The sequence below is a fragment of the Falco punctatus genome, assembly GCF_963210335.1.
Source record: "Falco punctatus genome assembly, chromosome: 5".
In the NCBI taxonomy this organism is placed as follows: Eukaryota; Metazoa; Chordata; class Aves; order Falconiformes; family Falconidae; genus Falco; species Falco punctatus.
The window spans coordinates 83,920,283-83,937,677 of record NC_137584.1 but is presented as its reverse complement, the minus strand read 5'-3'; positions in this window follow the sequence as shown (position 1 = coordinate 83,937,677).

Here is a 17,395-nt window from a genome sequence, read left to right as displayed (position 1 = left end):
CCGCTCCCATATCCGATTCTGCGCAATAAAGGTTAGAAAGGTCTAGAAATGGGTCTGGGGTATTATTCGGGTAGGTGGTACATGAGTCTGTCGCGATACCCCCTGCCGGAATTACCTTTCACCTACATTTACTTGTTTCTTGGTGAGTTGTTCCAGTTGACTCTTCCCAGTTCCCATTAATTCTACATTTTGACATCTCAATGCATTCTCCTAGTCTACATGTAAATACTGTATCCAATCATCTTGAATCTTAAATCTGTTATCTAAGTTCTAATCATTCCTAATAGGTGATTCTGACCTATTCTTTCGGCCTCAGTATGGGGCTGTACAAAGGATTTCATGATAGCTGTCGGTTGCTATGCAAACACAAACTCCACTAAAATATTTCTTATAACTCTATATTCCTAATCAAATGTGGTTAATTAATTCTAACTAATAGCAGATATGTAACAGCGGTGACTTCATCCACAGTAGAAAACATCCTTTTTCCTCCTTTCTAGCAAAATTACTGCCACAGATTTTACCTGCCAGTCTGGGTTGGTGATCATAGGGGGTCGGTGCTGGTCTAGGACACACGGGGTTGGTTGGACCAGGAGTGCACTTCTGAAGTGACTCTCACAGTTATTCCTAATACTTCCTCTCATGAACAGGATTCTTTTTGGATTAAACTAACCTGGAAGAGGGACACAATACAAACTAGCTGTTTATGGGTACTCTAGCCATGGGTCCAGGCTAGTGTTATTTCAAAGTAGAATCTCTGAAACACAAATAATGTGGACATTTCATTCCCAATACCAAAAGTATCAGTTTTCTAATCTCCTCCTGCTTGGCTACACTACTTGCAAAAGGAGACACAGACAATGGCTGTGCAATTTCACAGCTATAGGCTAAACAAATTTCTCTTTGGAAGAAAAGTCTTACTGAGGTGGCAATAGATGGAGCAATGTTTATCTGGTGGAAGCCAGATGGATTAACGCTCATTTTTGTTGTTTCCACAGCTTTTTAGGAGAGGAGAAGCTGAAATATAAGAACGCAGTTCAAAGATCTGCAGTCATCAGGCAGTAACCAAGCACAAGGCTCAGAGGAGCAGCCCCATCGCCCCTTACCTGGCCACACTCTGGTCGGTGGAGGGTGATGACAACTGGACTCGTCAGCAAAGCAAGCTCATCAGCACCCAGGTTATAGGGAATTAAATCCTTTTCATTTAAGATCTAGAAAGTCAAAGCAGAAGGCTAAGGTCATCTTTAAGGGAACTTATTTTATGGGAATAAGGTTGGCTAAGGAAACGTCCATCTGAGACCTCCTGTAGTAATCAGGGATTACTTTTGTTCATACAAATGTTTATGGAAGAAGCAAAATGGTATCTCCCTCATTTTTACACAAGAGGGAGGCATTCTGTGAACTGGCTACTTTTACAGAACCGCTCCACCAGAATCACTGTCATTACTTTCTGCTAATTCATTTATCTCTGCTATTTCTTCACTCCAGCCTGTGTATCCACATAATCAGCATGTTTCTCTTCAAAAATCCAGTGCCACATTTTGACAGCTTCTTAAATAAGAAGCATATGTTGTAGAATGTCTTCAACAAAGGCAATAGTTAGATAAAACAGACAACGTGAAGAGAAAGTAATAGCCCATGTTTCTCCAACGGAGCTAAGAAACAATTAAAGAGCCTTGACCCCGTGAAATTAAGGCATGGTTCTTTCCCATTTTATATGCAGTGCTTCATCTTCCATGACCAGATGCTACCATTCTTAATCATATGAGGTGACTTAAGTCATATTTGAAGGGGGGGGGAAGAGAAAGGTTAGCCAAAAAGTTAAATACACTAAGGTTGTCCTGGTTTTAATACTCATGCATTTCAAAAGGACCGTGCCAGAATAAAATAAAAAAAAAAAAAAAAAAAAAAGACCATCAGCTTTGGAATTAAGTGCTAATCTTTATGGCTTTAAGGAAAGCCATGTGAGAAATGGCTGTTGTGATCCACCTGAAAGGAAGTTGAAGCTTTAATCAGCTCAAAACAATGAGCTTTTTGTGCTCAAAATGTGCTAGACTAATATCTAAAATTCAGGTACAGCATGGGCCAAACAAATGAAAATGCTAGAAGATATTTCTAAATTCAGAATTAGTTTTTTGGAACATAATTCCATGTCCTACAAGTCATGAAAGAGGACTACAACAATACCAAGTTATTAAGAGTACATAATATTAAATAAATTTTTGAACAGACCATTTTCCTAACAAAGATTCATTTATTCTGTACAAGCTGCCTTATTCTCTGCTCAACAAAATCTTTCTCATAAGCTATACATGAAATTTGGCTGCTGCAATGAATATAAGGCCAAATGATGCCTGGGAGATTTTAATTTGTCTCCATTATTTTTTAATCCACGCAAATTATAAAAAGGCACTTCATACTAGAAAATGTTTTTGAAGTGTAATAAGCATCAACAAAGGATGGGCAAAGGAAAAATAGTGTTTTACCCTGCCAAATCTCCCTGGCTGTGCATATTAACTTTAACCCCTCTAAATCAAACAAGATGATTAGCCTACACTTGAGCCCATTTACCCCACAATGCAGTAAATAATTTGTGAAATAGTATGCGTTATTAAGCTACAGATTGACAGAAGATCATTGATATGGGGCACAATGGCTTAACAGGTACATTTTAAAAAATCATTACAAAGCAATAAAAAGCTTTCCAGGTGAAAGATCTTTGCTTCATTCCTTTAATGGGAGATGAAAAATGAATTTTTACCAAATGTCTGGTTTGGTTGCTGCATACAAAAAAGCCCAAGTCTCCAGCATGCTGGCCTATTGCCTCCCTGACCAGGGAGACTTTTTCCATTACTCAGCCTTGTCCTCAGAATCCCTTTGCGCGAGCTCAGGGCACACGCTCTTTAATTTTGGTTTTCAGTTAACATACCTTGAAGTATTCTTCACAAAAGCTCCATTGAGCATCGTTACGTACTTCATACATATAACCAAAAAAACAAGTCTTCGCAGAGCGCACCACTGCTAACAAAACCCTTCCTGCTGCCTCCAGTGTCTCCCAGCATGATGCCCTGGGGAGGAGTTGTTTTCTACAATGCTCAATTGGGGTGAAAGCTGTATACTTTAATGGGTTCATGAGAAAATTAACCATGTATAATGTCACAGGCACACACTGTGGGCTTTGTAAGCACGTTAACTGCCTTTTTCCTTGCAGAGTCCTTCTCTCAGCTGAAGTTGGGCTCTGAAGAGTTTGAAAATCCCTGACAAGCTGTTTATTAGGTGGTATCTCCTGTTTAGGTAGAAGGACACTTGGGCAGATTGCAAAGCACTTCACGTCAGCATGCGTGACACAGCGTAACGAGCAGGGCTGAATGAACTTCTTTGTGCGAAACAGTAATAACAGATTTCTATGCCTAATATTCAGTGGAAATGAGAATTTATCTCCACACACACACAGAGTAGGTCTGTGCATATTAACACCACCCATCTTTTGGTCACCAGCTTTCGTGGTTAAATTTTCTGCAAATATCTCTACCTAGTTGGTAGGAAAAAGCTATGATCTCCAGCAAGCAATTCTAAGGATGGAAATTTGGCTCCTGCTTAGGCTGACCTTCAGTAAAGATTTAACTTTTCTACTGACCACCTATGCAATGCGGATTAGCTGGACTACTTAGCCAGCAAAAAGGTGGCTGATATGAATATGCACAGTCAGATGATTCTTTCTGTGCACACTAGATAGCAGAGTCTAGGGGCACTGCAGGAATCCTGATGGCCCTACAAAGGAGTGAGAGCAAAACCAGATGTGATCAAAAACTGACACTGGGCTATGAACTTTTGCACTAAGGAAAGAGCCAGGTGGAAAATTTCCTAATAATCTCCTCCCCATTAAGCATCCTTGTCATGCAAAATGAATCAGAGTTTGTTCTTTCACCTGGAAACCTCCTTGTATGAAATCATTAACAAAAGATGAAGTTATTGCTTGCAGGCAGATGCAGAAGAAAAGTCCAGAACTAATCCAGTGCCTTACCAGGCTTTCCCTAACAACACAATCTCATTTTAGAAAGCCCTAATTCCAATGCAGTTTCTCTAAATGCACACTATGAAAGCTTACATTTTCATAATTCTACAAGTAAAGAAAAATACAAATGGCTGGTAGGGCCAGCCCTGTATATCACAACACAGAGAAACCCATACCTGCTGGATATCAACTGCCATACTGTATCTGTGCCCTTACTACCAGTAAAAATGACATTTCAGCACATTTAACTTGCTACATAAAGAGACAGCTAGAATAAGAAAGGTATTAAGATAGATGTTTTATTGATAATTACTGGTTTGAGAAGACACCATCTAATTTACCACTAGGGTTCTCAATAACTGGAACCCTCTCTATCCCCCATCAGTTGTGTAGCAAGGTATAAAGAATACGATTTCTTTCTGCATGTTGTACTTTTTAAAAATTTTAAGCTAAGGACACAGCAAGCGCAAAAGATTTATACCATGCATTTAGAGTCAGTTTACTCTCTTTCAGTGATTATTTAATCAGTATATAATAATGGCCTTATTAAATCCAAAGAAAACCTTTGTGGGTTATAGCTTTGCCAACGTTCAGTCTAAATTGACTACTTGATTTTGAAATTAATTGGCACTTTTAAAAGTTTTGATGGTTTGGTGCTTGCTTGCTTTATGACTGAAGAAAGAGAAAGGGTTACCTCTCCACAACTTTTTCTTACCTTTTACTGTGTCCTGGTTTCAGCTGGGATGGAGTTAATTTTCTTCTTAGCAGTTAGTAAAGTGCTGTGTTTGGGCAATGATGTGAGAACAACATTGATGACCACACTGATGCGTTTGGTCCTTGCTGGGTGATGTTTATACCAAGTCAAGGACTCTTCGGTTTCTTGGGCCTTGTGCTGGAGGGGCACAGGAAACTGGGAGGGAACACAGCCAGGACAGGTGACCTGAACCAGCCAAAGGGGTATTCTGTCACAGCACTCAAAAACAGCTGGCTGCAACAAGGTTTTCACCATCCCATATGAGTTTAACTTCAATAAGCAGTTCCCGTGCCTTGCCAGCACAGCCACCAATCCCCCACAAGGTTTCACAAGTTCATCTACTGTCCATGCTGTTTCTTCATACTCTTCAGGCCAGTCCACCCTGCTTCTTGCCTCTGCTGCATCTGGATTCTTCCTTCTCTGAGCTCCTCTTCCAGCCAGCCTCTCCTCACCCAGGCCCCCTTCTTCTTCCATGGCCTCTCCTCGTCCCTCCTTCATCCGGGGTGTGTGCTCTCCTCCTTCTACTTTTTCTAGGTCTCTCTTCATCCAGTCCATCTCTTCCCTACTCCTTAGAGCTATTTAACTACCTAGCAGGACCCAGCCACAGCTGCACCTTATCCACATCAGCCAACCCACCGCCCCTGAAGCCAGCCCACAGCTGTACATTATCAATGTTAATTAACCTGCCTTCATTCCTCTACAGTATCCCATACCATCAGACGTCATGCTTGGTATATAAACTTGGAGGGTTAGCTGGGGGGGATTGTTGCTCGGGGACTAGCTAGGCACCAGTCAGCGGGTGGTGAGCAGTTGTACTGTGCATCACTTGGGTTTTTTTCCCCTTTTCCTTTGGATTTTACCCTTTTTCCCCACCTTTCCATCCTAATTGTTATTATTATTACTGTTGTTCTTATCTCTTCGTTCCGTTTAAATTATTAAATTTTTCTTATCTCAACCCTCAAGTTTTACATTCCTTTCTGATTCTCCTCCCCACCCCTCCAGGTAGGGGGGGGTGTGGGTGGGGGGTAGCAAGTGGCTGGGTGGTGTTTGGTTGCCAGCCGGGGTTAAACCACTACAAACTGTCATCCAGCTTCTCTAGTATATGGTGTCTCCACTGACTCCTGTGTTTTCCTGCAGCTTGGCCAAAAAGATTGAGCTAACAAGTCTTTCAGAAAACAAAGTTTTTTTTCAAAGAAAAGGGGTTTTTTTTGCAAAAATATTAATTCCAAAAACATGTAATAAAGTTTAACTTTTTGTCAGAAACCTAAAACTTAAATTTTTTCACATGCTTTGGTTTGGACTGATAGTTTCTATATTTAAGAATGTGTGTGTGTTTATAATACACATTAATTCATTATAATAATTGAGTTTTCAGATATCAGCCCTGTAGAACATGTCAAAGAGGAAACTGGCTCTGAAAGCTACCAAGAGCAGAGGAACATATTAGCACAGCTGTACTGCCATTTCAGGAGGCAGATGGCATGACACTTAATGAAAGAGAGAAAAATCTGATTTAATCTTACATATTTTTGGTTATTTATATTACCTAATGTAGCACAGGCACAGATATCTATTAAAAAAAATAAGTGATGAAAGAAAACATGTATTAAACACATTATTCTGGATATCCTGAACAAAACTTCAGTTGTTTTCCTTAACTTGACCTATGTGTACGTTAAATAAAACCAAGACATTCCTCACACAAGTTGCAGCAAAACTATGAACAGGCAACTAGGATACTGTACCTGATCTGCTCAGCCCAACTCATATTCAGCGAAGGGGATGGTCCAGACCTCCCTCCACCTGAAGTGCCCAGGCCAGGCAGAGAGCAGTACTGGCTCAGGAGGAGCAGAACCATCCTGCAGAGGCTGTTGGTAACACCCACCAGCTCTCCAACCTGCAGTAAAATGTTGGAGGACAACTTCAGTCCCATGGGTGAGTGTACATCACCCTGCCTCTGCTCTGTTCAGCTGACATATTATCTCTCATTCCCCCCTTAAATAGGATGCTTGTTCTTTTTGTTCTTACGAAGTTATTGCTGATGTCATGAACCAACCTGGGTAACAGCTCAATGCCTAGCATAATTAGGCCTTACATATGAATGTGAGAACATCAACGCGGGTGACGGTTAAGGTCAAATTCCAAATGTCCACAAAAAATAATGAGGGGAAGACATTTTGACAGTGTCAGAATATTTTGTTTCAGCATACTGAAAATGAATTTCAGCATTTCAGAACGCTCTTGTCATTCCAATGAAAGTTGGTAAGGGTCACAACAAAAAACGCAGTTCAGGTTAAACTAAACCTTTCAGGTCCTTTAACTCAGTTCTCTTTCAGTGCAATGTAAACAACATTTTCTATGCTGTTTGAAAAAAAGCTCATCTTTGTTCACATCTACACATGAAACTGTCTCTGTGCAGCTGGATCCTTCTCTGCTCTGTATTGCAGTATATCGCAATGGGAGAAGTGATGAGCCTGGGCAGTGGACTAAGAAAGATAAACAAAACTTTTATTATTTTAAGGCTGTTGTAACACATTGTGTTTCAGTTTTGAGGTTAAATCAGAATTTTAAATGGTTGATGAGAGGGGAATGGTTCAAGTAAAACCAACTCTGTATAGGGAGGAAGGAATGCAGGGGAAACGCTAGAAAATTATATTTTGGGTCAACTCAAAATATTTCGTTTAGACATGAAAGGAAAAGGTTACTTTCATTTCTCTGTTACATAACTTCTTTCCCTACCCTCATCTTTTAAGGGAGCTGACTTCAATCAAATTTTACATGAAAGATGCAATTTCTCATGAAAAAAAATCAAAACACTGTAATTGGCTCAGAGCTGGAAGGGTAAATATTTATACCTCAGCTGTAAATTATAGCCTGTTCTCATTCCTTTCCTACAGACAAAATGATTTTTTTTCGATTCAGGACTGCAGGAAGACAGAACTGCTGAAGGAGAGCAATTCTTTCAAAACAACTGAACACTCGTTTCCTCCTTTTTCTACAGTTCACAAGCAGCATGGAACTTGCATCACATCCTTCCAGTTCATCTGCTGAAAATCACTTATGACATCTGCAGGTTTCCCTTTCATTAAAATAATGACAAGTTTATTCTTTTTGGGAGGGAGAACTAAGCAGCCAAAAATTCAGCAGCAACATTGCCCCCGTATAAATCTGAAGCCTGAATGACTGAAGCCCCCTTAGCTCTACACCTTGGAGTAGCTACATGAAGAAGCTGCTCGGTATACAGCTTGCTCACTCACCTTCCTTGCATTACAGACCTCTGAGCAGACGCAAACTATCACTTGTGCCTCATTACATAATTTAAGGGTTGGGATTTTTTAATTTTTGTCATTTCCCCGGTACCCCCGTAATATTTTAAGTCTCCAACTCTTGTTTTCAAAAAGCCAGGTAACACTTGACAGCAAAATATTCAATGTTCCCTCTTTATTGTCAGTAATGCTTATGCATCTGGGTCAAATCCCTGAGCAAAGCAAAGGAATTACTTTCAGAGAACTTCAGTTTCAATTTTTGAAGAAATATATTTCCTGTAGCAGCACTTAATTTCTTGACAGGCTCTGTAAGCCTTTGCTCTCCTGGCTTGAAGAGTTCCTCTGGGCTGCTGCTGACTGGCTGATGCAAAAATTGCTCAGTTGTCTTATCCTTGCTGAAAGAAATGCAATCGATGTTTCCAGCCACTTTTTAGTTCTGTGGATCTGGTACCCTTTTAACTTTTCAGTCCCTGTGCATCCTGCTGTTCCTGCTGCTAAGATTAACAGTGCTCTGAGATAGAATTTGGGCTGTAACTACTGGACTGGATACCCAAGTAGCTGCCAGCATATCTTCCGGGAATAAGACCTAGATTGCTGGAGACCAGCTCCCCTCCCTTCCCATAATCTCAGCAGACCTCAGATCCTCTCAGATCCTGCTACATCAAAGCAGAGAAGATTTTTTGCTGTAAGCCTCCCTCCTCACACTGCCAATGCAGGAATGTGCTGGAAGACCCGCACCACCATGACAGTTACTTTACGGTTTTGCCTTTTCAGGAGAGACCCTCACTGTAGACTAAGGCAGCTGGAGAACTGTAACTGCCACAGCATGAAGCAGACACCAGACTTTTTCATGCAGCACAGGCAATGCATTTGAATAGTAAAGACAACAAGGGTTTATTCTCTTTTAGTATGAGTCACTCTTCAATACACCATCACTTTACCTTCCCTTTATGTTTTCATCTATTATGAGAAAATGTGACTGTAAAATTGAATTATTCTTTCCTAGCTGTCACCCCTAGCAAGAACCAGTACTGTAGGCAAATACAGGGCTTCTTTTCAGCACTTAAAAAATATTCCTGTCTGTAGAATATTATTCTTTCTATGACTGCAGTTAAACATGTGTCCAGCACCATGTAGATGTCAGCATACAAAATATTCATAAGTGGTGCTATAAGGACAATGGGTTTAGTAACACCTCAGCTGTTTCTTTATGAGAAAATTGATATAGTTTATTCAATTTGAGATTAAGAATTTTTCATGGAATAATTTTGCCAGGTGGCTTATTCTTAGTGAAATTATGGATTCACAGTTTAATTATTCCAGTCTTTGCGATTCACAACACTTATAATTAGATAGCCTGACAATTCCCATTGTAGAACTTTGCTTTCAGGTGTTTATCTTGGCCAATTTTAGTATTCAAGTTGAATATATTCTTTAAATTAAAAATTTATTAAAGATTTCAACTGAGACCACTTAACCATTTCTGAGGAAAGTGAAGAAAAAATCTTTCAAGCCTTTACCATCAATAATTCACCCGTTTCTTCCTCAGCTTCCCTATGAATTCATTTTTCTATCACTGGATGACCTTCAATCATTTATTCCACATGCAATGTCCTCTGTGTGTGTGTGAGGGAAGAATGAGGAAACATTATAAATGTAAATATTGAAACTGAGGTGTCACAGAAAAGGTGTTATCACAAAAAAGAGTGGTTAAGAAGTTTGGAAACAATCTTAATTTTTTTAAAATCTGAAATATCAAGATTTTAATTCTATACAAACTTTATCAAACGCAAGGGAAACACACTTTTTCTTAATTTTCTATTTCATAGCATAAATACTACTAACTGGTTCACTTAAACACTTAAAGCCATGTAGTTTTTAAAAGTTATATATCCTCTTTTTGGGAATTAAGACATATGTCGGGGATCTCGCTCATTCCTGGTCTACCTTCCTCAAGTTTCCTTTCCCATCCCAACTGACAGCACCACATACTGTCAAATCTTTCATGGCTGTCTTTGAAAGAGCTCTGCCTTTAAAAGGAGTCAGTTTTATCCTAACATTTATGAGGTATGAATGTACTTAAAGTTCTTCAATTGCTGTGTTGATATTTACCTCTATAAATTCTCAAAGCCAAGCAAAATACATTTTTGGGGGCAGTCAGGAAGAAACTGTCAATTGAAAACTAGTTAATCCAAACAAATGTTAAATAGTATTTGGAAAATGAAATATTTTTCTTCTTTCAAGTGCTTTTTTATATTTGTAGAAACTGTTTCTTTGGGTTTTTCTAGTGCATTACCATCACTTTTATACATGCAGGCTTCAGTTGTATATGGATTTCGTTATACTCAAAATTACTCAAAAATTCATAGATGTTTGTAAATGTGAATACACACGAATGGGTGTAAAACTCAAAAAACTGGTAAAGAGAGAGGTAAAATGTTCTTCCCCAGCCATATGTGTTTTATTCACAGTGTATCCTTGCTCTAGCTCTGATTATTGCACATTAGCCAACTGTAAGCATTTAAAAAAGATTAGCCTTGGTCTTTAAGCCTCGGAGTCCTTTTGGTCTGTGCACCTTTGCTATAAATTTGATTCTTGGTAAAGAATTTTGTGTAAGATTCCCTCAATAATTGACATCAGAAGCTGCTGCCCAGTGAACACAGAAAGAAAAAAATACACTGAAATCTTTTGAAAAAAAATTTGCTGTGAAGGTTAAAGCCCAGGTTTTTCCCAGTGACATCATTTTAGTTCTTCTGAGCAACACAAACAGCTCTTAAGGTGGATAGCAAATTCATATTTGGATTAAACTAAAGGCATATTCTTGATTTCATTTACACTTCTTTGTGTTTCAAGCTAGCCATAGATCTTATTTAAGCATTTGAGAACAACTCAGGATATCTTTTAAGTAGCACAAAACAACTTGTGTGTACCAAAACTGCCTTTGGGGATTTTGTCTGCATGTCCCTATAGACCATGAAGGAATCAGCATGCTAATAAACAGGATCAAAACAAATCTTTTCCTTTCTGAATTATTTGGCTTATCTGCCTGGTACAAATGTTCTCAGTACTCTGTTGACCTGCATTTCTTCTGGTATGCATGGATTCGTTTGCAGATCTGCCAAGCCATCCATACAGGAACATGTCTTCCCATCCTTTATTTACACTGTTACATACAGACCTAAGGTCAGGTTTCAGGTGCCAGTATCACCAGTTGTCTGCTAATTCACATCAACTAAGGTTCAAGCATCTCTTCCACATTTTCAAAAAGATAAAGAAACTTGGTTTTGGAAAAGGAGGTGGTTTCAATGAGAGAAAATTCGTCTTTTTGACTGCCCACTGTTTTAGAAGAGTCTGGGCTGCTTGATATTTGCAATAAGTGTTCCCCAAGTGGCCATAACACACATGTTAGAGGCAAGAGGAAAAACAGCACAACATACAACTCCTACACAAGCCGTTTCCTACTCTCATGTTCTTCCTGACACATGAAGTAATTCTCATTTCCCAGCCCCAAGGAAGAAAGCTAACACTGGCCTGAGCCTCTCCTTTTTTCCCCCAGAATAGCAGCTGATCTTTTGGCAGTAGGGCTACTGGCACTTTATTGCTTTTGCTTGTGAAAGGAACCAGGATGATTTTTCTTGGGGAAAAAAACCCACCAAAACTCTACTTTTAGAGTAGCTTTCCAGCTACTAATTTTCACAAACTGATACCTGAACTAAAACCAGAAATTACATCTATTTACTTGCTCTGAAACCGACTGTTGTGGTTTAACCCCAGCTGGTAGCAAAGCACCATGCAGCCGCTTGCTCAACCCCCCTCACTGAGAGGGGTGGGGAGGAGAGTTGGAAAGGAATGTAAAACTCGAGGGTTGAGATAAGAACCATTTAATAATTGTTCTTATTGAACAATGAAAAGGGGGAGGGAAAGAATAAAATCCAGAGGGAAAGGAAGAAAGGAACACGCGGTGCACAATGAAACTGCTCACCACCTGCCAACTGATGCCAAGCCCATCCCCAAGCAAAGATGACCCCCCCCCAGCCAATCCCCCAGGTATATATACCAGGCATGACGTCCCATGGTATGGGATGCCTCTTTGGCTAGTTCTGGTCAGTGGACCTGGCTGTGTCCCCTCCCAGTTCCTCGTGCCCCTCCAGCCTTCTTGCTAGCAGTGCCTAAGGAACTGAAAAGTCTCACATCAAAATCAAAACACAGCACCGTGCTAGATCCTAAGATGATAGTTAACTCCATCCCAGCTGAAACCAGGACCCTGACACAACGAATGAAGCTAGATCTTTTTTAAATGCATAAAGCAAAACTTCAAGAAGCAGTGAGCAGTCTGAATAATGAAAACTAATCATTATTTGAAATATATGCTGGATTTCTCACCAAGAGTTCTCTGATAATACTAAGTGATTTCAGATGCCCATGATCTCTACCCTGATTTCATTAGGGGTTCTGCCTGAATCTCATATGCAAATAGTAAGCTAGACTAAGAAGACAGAAAGGCAGAAGGGAGAAGATACTTGATTACAAGTAAAACTGAAGTGAAGGTCTCTTGACTTTCATTACACAGGGAATTAACTCAAGGGGAAACATCCATGATGGGCTTGTCTTGAAGTTACCAGGCATTTTATCCAATATACTCATGGAAGATCACTAGACTGGGAGCCAAAACTTTTGAACTATAGCAAACCTAAACTGAAATGTCAGTCCTGGGGAAAAAAATATCTGATATTTTAACTTTTGCTTCTGTCCTGCACAGAAAGAAAAAGTTTTTATCAGAAAAGTATTTGGTGGCATATTAACAGCCGGTTCTTGTTAGACTGAAATGCTGTCTGATATTGGCTAAACCATTTGCCTTGATCATGCCAAAACCTACAAACTCTCCTTAAATTTCAGTGATGCATAGTAAAAATTCAGTGTCTCAGTGACCCTAAAATAACAACACTAACAGTAACACTTGCTTTCCTAAAGTACTGTAAAAGAATTTTAAAATGTAACCACTTCTGAAAACAGAAAAAGAGGTCAATTCAACATTTCTATATGTTAAAATAAGAAAGGTAATTAAAAATATAATAGAATTGCAACAGAGGTGTGTAAAATAGTATTTAAACCCAGAGCAGACTCAGGTTTGTGGCATACCTATTATAAGTCTACCAGGAACTCAAAGGCCAAAAGAGAGGAGAAGTTTTCACCACGGGTGTTTGATGAGGGAGTATCACAAGGATAATCAAGAACATATTGGGAAAAGACTTACCATTGGGCCTTAGAGAAAAGGTCCCAACAACTGTAGCAAAAACTTGAAGAAAGCTGCAGAAATTTCCCTGAGTGTGCCCGTGATGAGGCAAGCCAGGTAAGATACTAAACATACCATACCATACCAGGGGAGACACTGGAAGCCCAGCTTTTGAAGAATAAAAACATCAGATCCTTTTCTCCCAGCAGGCAGGGCTGTGAGAGTCAGGTCTGCTCAGAGTCCCACAGAGCTCCAGCAGCCACCACCTAATGCCGCAGGCAGTGAGGATCAAGCAGAGGAGCCAGACCTGGAGGAGAAGAAGATGAGATGCATGCGTGAAGAAATAAAAAAGAAAGGAGGAAAGCGGCTCCTTTAAAGCAGTAACAAACATTAAAAGCAGTAACAAACATTGTTTTAAAACATTTCCATTGCAAAGCTTTCAAGAAGGATGAAGTTTAAAAGCTTTTCCCTCTCCATTTCTTTTCTCTTGCCTTTCTGCTTTTTCTGTTTGGTTTTTTTGTTTGTTTGTTTTGTTTTTGTTTTATTTTGGTTTTGTGTTGTTCGTTTGTTTGGGGTATTTTTGTTCATAAAAAAGGCAATGGGGGAGGAGGAAAAATGAAAACTTGGATGAAATGTGTTTCATTTTCATGTTTCCTTGCAAAGACACAGCATGCTGCTCTTTTGTTCTTGTTGCTAAAGGTGTGAAAAGGAAAAAAATCGTTTCCATCCTCATACAGCTGCACAGCCTGTTTTGTCAAGGGCCAGGAGGAGAATCGTCAGTGTGGGAAATGAATGCAATGGAGAGTAGGTCAGGACAAGTGCATAATCATAATGAGATGCTTCAGGGATCTAGATCATCAGGGGAGGAACTTCAACACGCTTCAGGAAACCAGACAGTACTGTGACACAGAGGAGGAGATGCTGTCTTTGCTGTCTTTCCCTGGGGTCTCAGAAAACCAGATAGAAAAATTATAGGGAGGAATTAAAGAAGACCAAAGTCAGAAAAGGGCAAAAAGAAATCAAGACTGAATCAGGAGAAGCAGCAAACGGATCAGCAATGCGAAATGCTTCCTAGCCAGGGAAAGAACATCAGGGAAATCAAAAATATATTTGGTGTTGTTTCCAGCAGAAAAGAAAAGAAGAAAGTTAAGTCAAAGAACAGAAGTGATGGATGGGAGTCCTGTGAGTAGTGCAGAACAGCACATGATCTCAAGGCAATCAGACAAACATGGTTGTGGGTGTCAGTGAGGAGTCAGGCAAGAGTTAGAGTCAGCACAAGAGAGGTGGCAGGAGCCTGTGGGAGAGAGGGTATGTGAAAGCAGACACAGCCCCGTTGAAAGCAAGAAGCCCTTGCATCAGTTCAATTGTGCTGTCAAAACATACCTAGAGGTACAGCTGAGCCACAGGCCATAGAAGATGTAAACAGTCACAAGTCTTCAAGTAACAAGCCCAGTCACTGACCCATCTTTCAGCTTAAAATATATAGATAGAACCCAAACTCAACAAAACTGCTTTCAGAACACTGGAAAAGAACAGGCTGAATGGTTTAACCCCCTATAAATGATGACACTGTGCATAGACTGGCTGCATAAGCAACAACTGCATCTAGATATTAGTGTGCTAAGTAATAATTCTGCATCAGTCAATTAAAGAATCCCTTAGTTCACATTACCATAACACACGCTTACTGCACCCAAGGAACCATTACAGTGTATCACATTAATATTCAACAGCCTAATGGCTCCCCAAGCAGGCGTTGTCAGGATACACCCAGGGGGGCTCACTGGAGCTGTAACAGCATCCTGTATAGAAAATCTGTGGATTAAACACTTGTTTAATAGTCTCCAGCATGAGAGACTACAGCAGGTACTGCCCATAATGTCAGTCATCCATGGGTAGTGGGAGAAACTAATACATTTCCAGCGGGAATGACAAACCAGATTCAAACTGATGGCAGCAGCACAATCATTCTACCAGTGCCTTTCAAAGACAAACTTCCTTAACATAGTCTAAATTATATAACTGGTTATATTACACTTTAAAATTGCAAAGTAATCACACAAGAAAAAACAGAAAACAGCTTCTCGAATGATGGAGAACTTCACATGAACCCTCAAAAAAGGAAAATTCCTAATTAACATAGGCCCATCCTTCTGTAATTTTGTGGAATGCTTTATGTTGGAAGAGATCATGCTGTATAATTTCCCCCAATACACATTCATTTGCATTCAAAAGTACATTCATTTTCACTCAGAAGTAGTTTAACTCACAATGGTGGCTTCCAAATGTCTCCTGTCTTTGCCCCAGGAAGAGCATGCTATTTCAGAGGACATGGAGATGCAGAACACCTGAAAATAAAGTTTGAATCCTTCCACTTTTCACTATTAATATTTTGGCTACCTTTGCAGTACTTTGAAAATTATGCTGTTCCTGTGACTATAGATAGAGATGTATATATGGCCTCTTATTACTGGAAACAGAACCTGCACCACCTTGCATTGCAGGAAGTACGCGATTCTTCTGAACAGTGTTCAAGTGTGGTTTGAAAAGAGAAAGAAGAGAAAAGAAGGCAACAGCCCTTTTCCCCAACAATACCTGACCTAGGTGAAACACATAATAGTGGTTACAATGCAGACCTAAACCAGTACCAATATAAACGAACTCAGTCTACTCAGGTAATGTCACTGCTAGTGGTCCTGTAGAAATTGTTGAAGTGTGATGGCCCTTCTCTGGCAACAGCAGGAGAATTCATAAAGGATCAACTTCAAACCAGGCTGCAGAGTGAAAAGCATGTTTCTAGAGCAATCTTTGCTCGTGAGATAATGGCTTCAGCACTAGCTTTACCTGCCGCCGAGGTCAGTGGTTTTGGTGTACTCTAGGTAAGGCCTACCAGCACAGCCACATGAGCAAATCCATGTAGCACAGATGGAATTAATCCTGACCAAAACGTGCATTTGCTAACAATGACTTATACTAATCAAGTGAGCAAAATCCATTATACTGAGAAAAAAATTGCTGAATCGCAATAAACGAAACATTGGCCACCGTGTCACTTACGTTGTTACAGCAGCCAAAACTTTTAGAGCAGCATTAGCCACAGATAAGTGGAGCAACAGGATCATGGTTTCAAATGTTTGCAGTCATCTAAGCAAGAGCTGCTGTCCCTTTCCAGCCAACTTTGTCAGCAAACCATGTCTTCATGAGAGTTGCCATTCCAACAGCTCTTTTAAACATTTGAAAGATGCATTTTGGTGCGAAGGAAGGGAGACCTAGTCAGTTTAGAAATTTGAGTTAGATCTTCAAAATATATCAAGCCATATATGTTGAAATCTCATCATTCTTAAGACCAGCAAAGCTGGGGGTTTTCTTTTTTCTTCTGAGCTTTTAGAAGTCAAGCTTTCCAGTTACTTTCAACAGTTAGAAACATATTTTGAAAAGAAAAATAGTATTCAGATTCTCACAAAATCACATCCTTCCAAGCTTCAAACCCCAACTGTCATCGGACTCCTGACAAAGCAAGAAATGCCAGTCTTGTAAATGACAAAGCCACATTTCTCTGCTCTTGAGATGCTACAGAGATCTAGAAAGGCTTTATCTTATTCTTTTATCCTGCCCAGCAAAAACTGTCTGCAAACACATCCCAAAAATTATGCAAATGTCCTTATTTTACTTCCTTATTATTTCCACAGTGGAGGTGGGTGGGAAAGGAAGACAGCAAAGGAAGAGATGATCACCTTCAGAACTGACTAGTTATTCTTGCCTAGCTTTTCCTAATAAAAGTTCCAAAATCCAAAAGATTGACTTTTAAACATTCTTGTTCTCCCTTCTCCACATTAAAATGTGAGGATAAAAGAAGGGGAAACAGGTGGTCAGGACTGGAATAAAGGGGTGGAGAGACAAAGGAACTGATGGAACAAAAAGCAGATCTGAATCATTCTTTGCTCCATGGCTACCAACTTACATGACTAGAAGGGAGTTATCTATCACCTATTACAAAGTGACATTTAAAATCATCAAGATTTCTTCAATGGTAATTTTCACCACTGCACATTGATACTCGCAAGCCTCCATAACTTTATCTAAGACAAACAAGTAAAAATGCTTCAGACAAACAAGAGGCACATGTT